This window comes from Jaculus jaculus, chromosome 7 (genome assembly GCF_020740685.1).
Source record: "Jaculus jaculus isolate mJacJac1 chromosome 7, mJacJac1.mat.Y.cur, whole genome shotgun sequence".
NCBI classification, from domain to species: domain Eukaryota; kingdom Metazoa; phylum Chordata; class Mammalia; order Rodentia; family Dipodidae; genus Jaculus; species Jaculus jaculus.
In genome coordinates, this window is record NC_059108.1 from 85589463 (window position 1) to 85601775 (window position 12313).

Consider the following 12313-nt stretch of genomic DNA (forward strand, 5'->3'; position numbering starts at 1 on the left):
GCCATCTCTCCAGCCCCTCTTCATTATTTTGATGTCATCTTTTCCTCCTATTATGAGGGTCTTGTGTACTTGATAACTCAGTCCTCTCATTCATGAAATGGGGGTTGAAAATCCTAGTGACATCACAGAAAACCACTGTGATGCTTCAGTAGGAACAGATAGACATCCTGAGAGCTGTTTAAAACACATACCAGCTCAATCTTCATCAGATATTATAATCAGTGCTCTTACTGCTATTAACAAACATTTAAGTACAATAATAAAATGATACTCGATTTTGAGATACGATGTAAAGGTTATGTATTACAATTATTCTAAGGTGTGTTTTTCAACATTAATCTCAAAAAGCTGTGGTGACCTTAATTTTGCTATATTTCCAGCCCAACATCCCACTAGGTATGTTTGTGGGCAGCACCTCCATGCATGGCTAAACTGCTGTTGATCACACACTTCACCCCCTCTCTCATGGAAATGACACTTATAATTCTGGATGTTTTCAACTGTAATTGGCATGATTTAAACTTTTCTCTTAATATACAACATAAAGACAGCATCCAAGTAACCTTCCACAATAATCACCATGTCTGTGGCAGTTTTAGTCAACTCACTAGCATTTCAGTACGTTTTATTTCTCTAAAGAACTATAAGTTCTTTAGAGCGTTGAATAAAATGGCTCCAAAAATCCACTCTTAACAAAGTCATCCTTCCTTTGATATACAAGAAACATTCAGCTAAAGGAATGTCAGAGTGAAAAAAATAAGTACAGAAACCCCATTAGATACTCGATATATTCATTCTCTATTTTGGTAGACAACTCACTATTTAGTTGCCAATAGACTGCTACTAAGCAGGGAGGTACTAATAGGGGATTTGGGAACCAGCTAAGAGTTGGGTTTTGGCACTCATAAATGAAGCTCTGGTACCTAGACTCATCCACGGTGTACAGGACAAGATGCTGAGGAGCCTGTGGTGGCAATAAGACCCAGCATCCTCCATGACAGCAGCTCTTGGGGCTCCCTTCTCTCCTCTCCCATGGGCCAAGCCCAAAAGGGTGGCACTTCTCCGCCTCAGGCCCTGCTGCCAATCGCCCTTCCTGGCTGTCACACCTGTGGCCTCTCTTACCCTTTTTTCTTGTCCTTTTGGGAAACATGGTACATCCTCAGTGTGACGAGATTGCATATTCAAAATTGTCAATGTCCACCAGGCCAGCAACTTTGTGGATCTTTCCCAAGGACTTGTACCCTGGCAGGAAACCAGACTGCTCTGGTTTTGAAGCCCAGCACCCAAAGCACAGGAATCCCTTCATGGCAGAGTTTGTGGCCTTGCTGGCCGCTTGTTTCCTGCAAGATTCTATCCCCTTCCTTTATCCCAGTTCAGCTTGCACTCACCCTCCATCCCCACCCCACTGTCTGTCTATAGTCCTCCCCCCATAGCCCTTCCAATAAGAATATTAGTAACCCATGTCCCCAGTGTTAGTGCTCACACTAAGCTATGCTAGTCTCAAGCACCATCTGCCTTACCATCTGTGGAACACTCAAACAAGAGGCAGCAGCATCATCTGGTTGCCTAGCAATGTCGTGAATCCATTGTGACAAAGTGGGCAGGTGCCAGCATGCCTCAGAACCAGTGACTACTGAGCCACATCCTCCAGCCTATCCTCTCCAATGATGGTTGACTAGACTTCCCGTGAAATGTCTATAAACATAGACAAGACTTGGACAAGGGGTTCTAGTCAAACTCTTTGTTTAGGGCCTGCGGAAAGCAGTCTTTGAGTGAAATTCATGTAAAGTAATGTGAAACTTGAGGGTCCTGGGAATCTCCTGTAAACCCCTAAAATTTCAAATGGTGACCCTAGAAGGATCATGAATTCCCGGCTAGCTTGGGTTACATGGAAAAATGCCTCATGACCCAGCAGAATTTCATGCTGATGAAGCAACGGGGTGTGGGGGGTGAAGTCTACAGCCAGCCCCCCCACATGCTCTCCCCACAGGGCTCCCTCATGGGTCCCCCACCCCAGCAGGACCTCATGGTGTCCCACCCTCTGCGGCAGCGCAGTGTGTCTCTGGACAGCCAGATGGGCTACCTCCCTGCGCCGGGCAGCATGGCCAACCTGCCCTTCTAGCAGGCCTCACTTGGGGCTGGAGCTGGGGCTACTGCAAATATGCTAACCTTAAGTTTCTTCCCTCCAATGTTGGGATGAATGGCCTGGGTTTATGGGCGGGAGGTGGCTGGTGTGCGGAGTGGCATTTGTGGAAACCAGGTGTGCTGGCAGCTTCAGGGGAAGTGGCAGAATAGGGTGGGGTGGGATTGGGGTTTGTTCCATTAGGGCCAACAGGACTGCCCCTTGCCCTCCTGATTTCTACAGAGCCTCAGTTTCCCCTTTATGTTTGCACCTCTCCCTCTTTCAGATATGCTTTGGGTCCTTAGGGGAGAAAAAGGATCTTCCGCGCTGTCCTTGTGTGCGTCTTTCACCTTGTTAGGTGCTCTTGGGCTCCACGTTCTCCCTCTGGGTTTTCCTCCTGTCTTTCCCTGTCTCATTTCCTCTCCCTGCTGAGAGGGTTACCTCCTCTGCCTCCTTTGATTCCCCTCCTCTCCCACGCCCCCTGCAGGCGGCTGGCCAGGTGGGCAGGTGCCAGCGGAGCTGTAAATAGAGCCCTGCGCTTTTGTGCCGGTTTGTGCGTGTGCTGTATTACTGTGTTTTGATAGAAGTCACACAAAAAAGAGAAAAGGTTAAAAGAGACCCTTCCCCCTGCTTCAGATGATTGCCTCTTCCATTTCCCTGGACCCAGAGCCATGCAGGCCTACGCACCCTTCCACTGAAAGAGTACCATTTCTGTCCTCGCCACATGGTAGGATGACATAGACGCCTCACACGTCAGTTGATGTCAGACCACATAGGCTTCCACCTGGTGAGCCCTAGCAGGACTGAGACACCCGCCCCCGTGGTGGGCGCCTATCTGCTGCTGAGTGATATCCGGGGAGCAGATGTGCACATGTGCACGTGTTTGCCCTCACCGGTGACACCGTCCCAGCTTCCCTTTGGATGTCTGGGTTCCCCTGCTGCTACATCTTAGCCAGAACTTGAAGCTCTTTGCAGCCTAGGATGAAGGAAACGGGATGGAGGTAGTGTCTGTGTGGTCCCCTTGATTGGAGCTATGGCTACAGTAGCCTTGACCAGGTAACCTCTGGGTCCTGATTTCTAAAAGTCATCACTTGCTTCTCACCAAAGAAAGAAGGAACAGGGTTTGGCTGAATCAGTCGGTTTCCCTTCCAGCCTCCACCCCTAGCATGGAATGACGGGAGTGCTGGGGAGGGAAATGGAGGGCCTCCTGTTGCCTTCTCTGTCTACCCACTCTGGTAAGGTCCCTCTGTCCAGGGCTGTGGGCTGTGTACCAGATCTGTCTGCCCACCCAGGTGCAGCCACTGCCTCTCTCCCAGTCCCCTGGTCCTTCCCAGGCAAGCTCCCCACTCGCCACTGGTCAGAGCAGAAGCCATACACAACTGGGTGTTTTGGCCGCAGGAGTACAAACTTCTCCTTTTCTCACTTCCTTTCCTGCCTTGTAAGACCACAGGGTAGTTCCCTGGCTGAGGCTACTCCTGCCCTGCCTCCAGGGCCAAGGGCCATTCTAGACAGGGCGTCTTCTACCAAGGCCCTGTCCCCAGCCTTCCTGATCTGCAGGGCCTGGTTTTGCCTTGGCAGCTGTTAATACAAAGGGAATTTGTGCCCATTTCTCCGAGTCTGGTGCTGTCGTCTTGGTCCACCGCCAGCCAGGTCAAGTACCACTTTACCATCCAGGGCTGGTTGTAGTAGGCTCCTGGCTCCCTCTAGCCCCCTTTGCCCAGGGGCCATGACCAGGGCCTCTGTTGGGGGTGGAACCGTGTAGAAATTCATTCTTCCTACCAGGCCCGCTGCTTTCCCTGCTCCCATCTGGGCCTTGGGCCCTCATGCACCTACCTAAGACTGCCCAAACTGTCCTCTGCTTCCTGCCCTGAGGAGAGGGCTCAGGCTACAAAAGGCTCCATACCTCTTCAGGTGCCCTCTTCTCCCACCTCCACACCAGCTTTCCAAGGTGAGCTCCACAGGCCAGCCTTTCCCCCTCCATCCATGGCCATACCCCAGCCATTTTGTATCATTATATAAATATATATAAATATATAAATACAATATGTGAAGACATCTTCTTGGTTTTTATGTTGAAACAATTTTTAGCTTGTTCTGGGGGTCTCTGTGCTGCTTGTACTGTATTGACCTGTTTTATAGGTGCCTTTTTTTAAAAAATTTTTATTTATTTATTTTGAGAGCGACAGACACAGAGAGAAAGACAGATAGAGGGAGAGAGAGAGAATGGGCGCGCCAGGGCTTCCAGCCTCTGCAAACGAACTCCAGACGCGTGTGCCCCCTTGTGCATCTGGCTAATGTGGGACCTGGGGAACCGAGCCTCGAACCGGGGTCCTTAGGCTTCACAGGCAAGCGCTTAACCGCTAAGCCATCTCTCCAGCCCTATAGGTGCCTTTTTATTAAAAAGAAAATTCAAGATCAAAAAAAAAAAAAAAAAGAAAAATGCCTCCTGAAAATAAACAAGCCACTCTTAGATTCACAACATGCTGTTCCTTTCCCTCCCACATCACCTGCTAGCTAAACTCCATCGACTGGGATTCCACAACATTCTGTAACAATTTTTTTTCCATGTTTTAAAAAGTATTTATTGCAAAGAATGCTGGACACAGTGCAATGCATGGTTGAAATCCAACGCCATCCATTCTAAGGAGAGCAGTACAATGCCTGCAGCCCAGGCACATTGCAGCCACTCCAAGGCAGATGAGGGAGGAGCTGTTCCCACGCATGCACTAACTCCCAGACACCTCTCTGCTCCATGCAGTCCTCCTTTTAACGTAGCTCCCGCCTCCCCTTCAGTGCAGAGATAAAAGGCATCAGTGGTCTGGTTGAAGGTGACATCAGGTAGATTCACAGCTGCCGACGCAAGGGATTCTCTATGGCTAACCCTTATGTCCAGATAACAAAAGTCACCCAAACTTGGACACAAAAGCAAAGGATACAGTCCCCATGTCCCAAAGGCAATGGTATGGTCTTCGGGATGCAAGATGGGGCTTTGGGCTCTGAAAGGAATCGAACCAAAGAGGGCCAGGCTCATTCCAGACATTTATTCCTGTTAGTCTACAGATTTGACGGGGAGGTTGGGGGGGGGGAGCGACACCACTTGTCAGGACCAGGGACACTGACTTCCCTTAGGGCCAGAAGGCCTCTGCAGGCTACAGACAGACAATGTGAGTGGCAAGGCTGAAAAGACCCAGACTTGAAAAGACTCTTGGATGCAGGGAACTGGCTTACCAAGGTCCCGTTTGTGAGCAGCGGAGCACCAGCCACTGGTATGGGTTCCTGCCCTGCATGTCAGTCTGTTGGCCAGCTGAAAAACGGAGCCATAATCGGCTGCATAAACCTACAAGAACTCAGAGGCTCCACAAGGTTGTTTTTATCAGACTCCCATGACATGAGACAAAGCTGTGACAGGCTGAGGACTTCTCCTTGGGCACTGGCTGCCTGCAAGGCCTGTTTTCTTCCTTCCTCAGTCCAACAGGTGGACGTTAACAAACACCAGAGAGGGACTAACAGGACTACGGGTAGTTCTGAACCACTCACAGCAAAGGAATATCCTTGCCAGCGGTGCATAGTCCTATGTGGACAGAGGTGACAATGACCAGGGAAGGAGAGCCCAGGCTCCTTGAGCACTTTGGTGTGTGCACTGTGAAGGTAACCAGGACAGCTGGCCCATCTTTCCATGGTCTCCCCGTTCTGTTCTTGAGAACATCTGGGACAAGGTGGCCTGAGCCCCAGTTCCCCAATATTTCGACATAGGCCTTGGTAGAAGTCAGGAAAGGGCACCTCCAATGTTCCCTTTCCCTTCAGTGTCACAATGTGCCAAAGCAAGCAGGCTGTTCGAGGAATGCCAAATGTGGGCGACTGCCCAATAGGCCTGGCTAGAGGCTGCAGCACTTCCATTCCTGAAAGGGAGGGATGGGGAGAGTTGGCCTCGTCTTGACTAGGAGATACTCAGTACCCCAGGAAGACGTGGCTATGAAGAGGACAGGAAGAGCCTGGCCAGGGGTTGCCTTGTGCACCCAAGCAGCTAAGCCACAGTGAGGACATCTCGGTGAGACATTCCATTTCACATTTAGGGCTGCACACTTCACAAAGCAGCCATCTGTCTGCCAGCCACAGCAAAGGGGCCAGAAAGTGGGGCAAAGGAGGAGCTGAACCAGCTGCACAACAAATACCCTGGGGATTCTGAGCATGTCAGCAGCCACATCCAACCCTGTCGCTGGCTGTCAACAAGGAGACCCTGGGCTAGGCTGATGGCTCTGGGCCCTGCCAGCCAAGCACAGTTTCAATGGTGCTCCTGCATGGTGACAATGCCCGTAATGTAAACACGAGAGGAACCTGGAATGACCTTGTGTGGAGACTCAACCAACTCCTGCACAGGGGCCTCAGTGGATGGCATGTGGTCACTGGTGAGCAGAGACTGTGACAAGGGCTTCCTCTGGAGGCCTGGAGATGTCTACATTCTGAGGCCTGTCTCGGTGTGTATTCACAGCTGCCACGTTCAAGAATATGGACTCCAATTTACAACCGTAAGCCACAAGGGTCAGCTTCAGGACCGTGTGCAGGGGACACTTGAGGTAGGGCAGTTGTTTTGATGCCTTGGCTAGGAAGTATGCCAGGAGGCCTCGCCATCACAGCCTGGTGGCAGATGACCAGCGCGTGCTCCAGTCTCTCCACTTCCAAGATGACAGGCTCCAGTCGCTGGACCAGGTCCTCATAGGACTCACCATTCGGGTACCGGTAATGTTACTTGTCCTGTTCCTGCAGGGCGAACTCCAGTGGATAATGGGCCTGAATTTCCTCGTAGGTCATTTCCTCACAGACGCCCATATCTATCTCATTGAGGACCTTCCACTGCTCATAGGGCACACCCAATGCCTCCGCGGTCTGGATGGTTCTTTTCATCTGGCTGGTCCAGACCTTCAGATGCTTGATGTTCTGGTTGCTGATGAACTGAGCCATACCCTTGGCAAACTCCCTGTCCCGGGGAGATAGTCCTTGGTCCCAGCCAATCCGGCCCTTGAGGTTGAGCTCGCTCTCCCCATGCTGGCACAGGTAGATGGAGCGGGAGTCACATGGATGTTCATGAGGTAATATACGATTCGGCTCTGGATATGGTCGGCTACACGGTTTGCCCCATAGCTCTGCCCCACATCCATGATCTTGATATAGGACAGATCCCTGTCCAGGTCCTCATCCAGTGGCTCATAGGAGTTCTCATAGCACTCGATGTGCCTCATGAAATCCTCCGTGGCTAACATAATCAGGGCTGCCCAGTTTCACTTGTACGATGTTGGCAGCTATGACTTCGGGATCCACACAGATAGACTCAACGACGAAGGTCTTATAGCCGTTCTGCTCCCCAAAATTAAAGATGGTTGCTCTCCATTCTCTGGTGGTATTAGTTGCATCAAAAACCAACACATGTCCCCCATCCTCACCGAGAAACGTCCGGACGTCCCAGAGAGCGGCCAGGGCACACTGCTTCCGGATTTTCAGGCTCTCCTCATTGTATAGGAAGAAAAACTCAAAAGATTTATAGGTCTTGACCATGTCCCATTGATACTGGCCAACGTTGAATTCCCGAGTGGCCACACCAATCCAGTTCAGGTAGCGGGTCAGCTTCTTAGAAATGTAGGTCTTGCTCCTGGCAAGCAGGCCCACAATGACGATGAGTGTTGGGCAATTGGTCATGCAACACCACGTTGGCAGGCGTGCAGAGCCGGCTGGCCATTGCTGTAGGCATTCAGATCTTCTTCAGGGGATTCTGGGTCAATCCTCTTGGGGACACCATCCCTCATTCCCCCACAGCCACCCCACCACCACATACGCCCACAGCCAGGCTGGGATGAATCAATCGGACTGCGTCCACATTCTGTAACAATTTAATGTAACCCCTTACTATTTGATATTACCCCTGAAGACTATGTTCCTTTTAATTTTCTTTTTCATATTGTTTTAGAGAGGAGGAGAGGGAAAGAGATAATTGGCACACAGGGTCTCATCCACTACCATTGAACTCTAGACTCTTTTGCCACCTCGTGGGTATGTGGGAGATTGCACTTGCCTCCCTATTGTGTATTTGGTTTACTGGGATCTGCAGAGTTGAACATGGGTCTTTAGGCATCCCTGTCAAGTGCCTTAACCACTAAGCAATCTCTCCAATGTTTGTAACCTGAATAAATATTTTAAGACTCAGTTTACCCATTTTATCTTATTCTCTAGTAAAAGCCTTGTATTTTAGCAAAGCATAATATAACTTCAGTGATCTGACAGATATGTCTATAAAGGATTGAAAGCGAGAGAGATAATAGGAGCTTTTGTGGGCTTTGAGAATCAATGGGATCTGAAGCCCATGAATTGGACCTGCCATCTTCAGCATGAGGCACCAATATTGAGGAAGTGATGACTCCCTTGATCCCTGCCTCTTGCTCTACTGATATTCCTGGCACAATCATGGATCCCAGGGGAGAAGCCATAATCAGGTGTAATTATGATTGTTAATGCACTGCCAAACCTCTGCCCAGCCTTCTCAAGGAGTGTAATATCTTAAATGTACCTCAAGATTTCTCCCTAAATAAACTGAATAATTCATAATATAATCTTTGGTGTTGCAGATAGAACAGAAAGTAGGGTGGGTTTATCTAACAAGCAGTGGTTAACTGCCCTAGGTGACCCCAACATTTTGGTGGATCTACTAGAGTCCTGGAGTGTCAGAACCTCCTCACTCATTCTCAATCCACTGTATCCATTTAAAGGTAGCCCTATAGGGATGGAGAGATGGCTTAGCAATTAAGGCACGTGCCTGTGTAGCCTAAGGACCCATTTTCAATTCCCTAATACCTACCTACACCAGAAGCACAAGATGACACCTGTACCTGTAGTTTGTTTGCAGTGGTTAGTGGCCCAGGGGCACCCGTTCTCTCTCTATCTATCTGTCTCTTCCTCTCTCTGTCTTCCTCCTTTTCTCTTTCAAATAAATAAATAAATTTTTTTTATCTAAATATATTAGTCATACAGTTTCTAAGTTTCTTGCCCACATAACTCCCAGAATCAGGGGGTTTCTCCCTCAAATACCAATAACCCTACAGAGGAAGGCCTCAGAGGAAAGCGGTAGAGGAGAAGTAGTATGAAAAGAATTTTCTGAAACACAAATTTAAAATACAATAAAGGCCTTCTTATCTACAGAAAAGGAAAAAGGCTGGGGTCCCAGATTATATATATATATATATCCTTTCATTCTCCACGTAGGTTTCAGTTTGTAGTAGTGGCATCCCATGCCAGCTAGTTTGATTCTCTTTTTGTGTTTGAGGAAAGAGCAAGTTCTGTGATGGACTTGACTGGGCGTGGTGATACATGACACACTGCTACTAACACAGCATTCTGAAGGCAGGAGTAGGTGGTTGGCTAAGCTCAAAACTCACCTTGACTGCAGACTAAGGTCCAGGATAGCCCGAGGTATACTGAGACCCTCCTATTTAGGAGAGGAAAAGAGAAAAAGAAAAACCCTTTTTCATACAGATGTCAGATCTGGGCTTTCCATTGGTCAGACTAAACGTGGGCTGGAAGGATGCAGAGTCATGCCCAGTGCTGGAGCCCACTGTGGTAGCTCCAGATGCAGAGTTCCTCTGCACCTTGGGGTGGGGGATGGATAGAGGGAGCAGCCCTCCAGCGCAGTGGGGCCTCAGGGCTTTCAGCTCTCCAAGCGAATGCTTCCTGGGCTACTGCTAGCTTGATGAGCTGGCTTCTCTTGCAACCTGGGCTTGAGGCCAACTGCCTGTAGCAGGAGAGCTCAGGACCATCTGCTCTCCAAGGGAATGTTTATGAGTGCCCTCTTGATGCTCTGGGGCCCCCAGTGTTGTCTACCACTTAGCATACTGACATAAACTTTTGGACCCACTGTGAGTCTATGAGTAACAGGCATAGGAATCTCTAAATCATTTATAAGATGGCTCAGTGTTTTAAAGTTTTAACTGGTATTGATGAGGATTCATATCCCCTATTTTCCCTGACATTTGTTATTTATGGCTTTGTTGTAGTTATTTTGTTATTAGTTCACTGTAATTTGATATGTATATTCTTAGAAATTCATGATCCTAGGCTCTGCAAAATGATCAGTGTTTGTGACATTTAAAAATAACCACCATTCAGTGTGTTCATTACACTGGTATGGCAGAAATATTGAAATAATAAAGTTTATAGGATACCTTATGAGCATACAAAAACAATACTTATTTCTGAATATGAAATCAGGAATACCATATGATTTACAATAGCATCAAAACCTTTAAAACTGTTGACAACAGAATGAGGCTAAGCTGTGGAAGCATACACTGCAAACTATGAAAGGTATGAAAGAAATGATAGGCCTGCCTCCAGAGAGCCCCAAATTGTAGGCTTGGCTTTCGTCACTGGTCTCAGGGGTTGGGGGGGTGTCGGATCCCAAGGCAAACCTGGCGCCCAAAGAAGATGCTGGGCAAGGTGCTTTCAAGTTTCATGTTATCCGTGAACGCGGAACCTTGAGGAGACCAGGTCACCGGCCAAGCCACAGGGCGCTGCGGGGCTCAGCAGTCACTGTCGCGGAGGCCGCGAACACTGCTCTCCCGAGTACCGGGGCCAGCGAATCCGCCCGCAGCGTTCCTCGGGCTTCACCCCCTCAGTGGCCGGGGCCGGCGGACGGGTCCGGAGTCGTGTCCGCGGAGATGGCCTGGCTATCCTGCCCCGTGAGCCTGAGACCTCGCAGTGGAGGGCCGCGGCTTCCGTAGCTTCCCGGAAGTCCCCACCCACGCGCGAACGCCGGGCAGTGCCGGGGGCGGGGCCAGGCTCGTCCAATGGGAAGATCTGGTCCCGCCCTCCCGCCCTGGTCCCCTGCTTCCTTCTGTTCTCCTCCCCTCCAGGGTCTCCAGTGCCAGGTATTCAGGAAGATGTGCAAGAAAGCTGAGGCCTACCTCTGGACCACTGAGCCGGTGCATCTTTCCAAGGATATTCAGCAGTGGAAGCCCTGACTCCTGAGGAGAGATATTTTATATCTCATCTTCTGGCTTTCTTTGCGGCCAGTGACGGCATGAAAAAGGAAACTTGGTAGACCGATTTAGCCAAGGAGTTCAAATTACAGAACCTCGCTCTTTCTCTGGGTTCCAAATTGCTATGGAAACATACATTCTGAGATATAGAGGCTCCTTGTTGACACTTATATTAAAGATTCCAAAGAAACGGAATTCTTTTCCAATGCCTGTTTGAAGAAGGCAGAGGGCCTTGAGTTGGATTGGGGACAAAAGCGCTACTTATGCAGAACGTGTTATAGCTTTTGCTATTGTGGAAGGAATCTTCTTTGCTGTTCCTTGGGCTCAAGAAACAGGGACTGTTGCCGGCCTCACATTTTCCAACGAGCTTATTAGAGGAGATGAGGGTCAACACTGATTTTGCCCATCTGGGGTCGAGCACCTGGTTCACAGATCATCAGAGCACTGAATCAAGGAAATAATTATTAATGCTGTCAGCAGGGAACAGGACTTCCTCACAGAAGCCTGTCTGTGAAGCTCAAAGGGGTGAATTGCACGTTAATGAAGCATTACATTGAAAACGCCTTAGGCTTCACAGACAAGCACTTAACCAGACAAGCACTTAACCGCTAAGCCTTCTCTCCGGCCCAGGAAGAGTAATTTGGAATGAGTTTTGCGTCCTGTTTATTCTCTTCAATGACAGGATATAGTTGAAAGATACTGCCTGGAAGTTTTCCTTTTCAGTTTGGTTCATTTTCAGTTTTTGTGATTTACATAGTTGTTTGATTCATCTGCCTAGAGAATAATCCTACAAGAGAGTCTTAAAGCAAAAGACACCTATTATTCCTTCAAAATCTGCATTGTTTCAAGTTTTACAGTCTATTCACAGTATGTCAGCAGTTCCTGACTATAAAGCAGAAACACAAATCACAAGGCTCTTCTAAAATGCAGATGTGCATAGCTAGAGCACAGTGGTCCTGGGTGGGATGTGGAGGTAATGAGGGAAGGAGAGAAAGCAAAAGTTCGTGTGCTCAGAATGTGGCTCCAGTCTTTGGAGCTAAAAAGAAATTCTTCGGACTGGGGAAGATGGCTGAGCGGTTAAGACGCTTGCCTAAAAAGCCAAAGGACCCTGGGGTCCTTTGGCTTTGCAGGCAAATACATTAACCATGGAGCTATCCCTCCAGCCCAGTAT

General features: G+C 49.0%; 3 pseudogenes; 2 read left to right on the forward strand and 1 right to left on the reverse strand.

The window, feature by feature from the left end:
• LOC123462326 overlaps positions 1-2122 on the forward strand; it is a 10891-nt pseudogene extending 8769 nt beyond the window's left edge.
• Positions 2123-5705: 3583 nt separating this feature from the next.
• Positions 5706-7813, reverse strand: LOC123462158 (annotated as a pseudogene).
• Positions 7814-11043: 3230 nt separating this feature from the next.
• On the forward strand, positions 11044-11835 carry LOC123462328 (annotated as a pseudogene).
• Positions 11836-12313: the final 478 nt, after the last annotated feature.